Here is a 903-nt window from a genome sequence, read left to right as displayed (position 1 = left end):
AAGATGTCGGAGGCGTTGTCCAAAGGGAATGCAGGAAATGAGCAACAAGTAACAAACCACGAGGAATTTCACCATTCCCACGTTGTGAACTTCTACACACAAATAAATCCTCATAATAAAGAAACATTAATAAAACACACCCAACATGCTCATCATCAGCCCGCTATCTGGGATTATTTTTTACCAGAAGACATCCAAGGGACAAAGGCTAAAGTGAGTGTTGGATGGGTGGATTATTTCAAAGCCCAGCAGAACCAACTTAATTGTAAAAAAAGACAAAAAGAGAGCAACCAATCAAATAAGAGCACAGAGCCAACATCACTAGTGTAAATGGTAAACCAGGACAGGAAGTACTTTGACCCAGGTCTGCCAGGACGTTTTTGGCAAAGAAAAGAACGCCTGTGAAGGAAGGTCACTTTTTGCTCAGGTTGCATTGTTGACAAAAATAAAAATACATTTACATAAAAATAAAGTTAACATAACTCTGACCCCAGCTGCATGTGCAATTATTAAGGGAATTTGAGTTGGATCCACTAAGCTGTGGACGGAGTGTGTATCGTTAACCGGGAGTATTGGGCCCACTGCTAAAAACACACATTTTGACAATGAAGTCATAGGACTTTGGGAAGAAAGTCATAACATTATGAAAATAAACTCGGTAATTTACTAGAAAATGTCATGATATGGGAACAAAGTCGTAACTCTTCAAGAAAAACGTGGAATATTTTGAGAAAAAGTTTGCAGAACAGTGTGTCGACCAACGTGCCAAAAATTATACGTTTTTTAAATATTTGACACTTTATTAATCCTGCAATAGAAATTCCAATTTGTGCAATTCCGTTGTTAGTTACACACATTAGTGAGACAGTCTCAGTACCTTTACACGCTCTAAGGGAGACATGG

The sequence above is a fragment of the Etheostoma spectabile genome, chromosome 15 (assembly GCF_008692095.1).
Source record: "Etheostoma spectabile isolate EspeVRDwgs_2016 chromosome 15, UIUC_Espe_1.0, whole genome shotgun sequence".
Classification (NCBI taxonomy): domain Eukaryota; kingdom Metazoa; phylum Chordata; class Actinopteri; order Perciformes; family Percidae; genus Etheostoma; species Etheostoma spectabile.
This window is presented reverse-complemented; position numbering follows the sequence as displayed.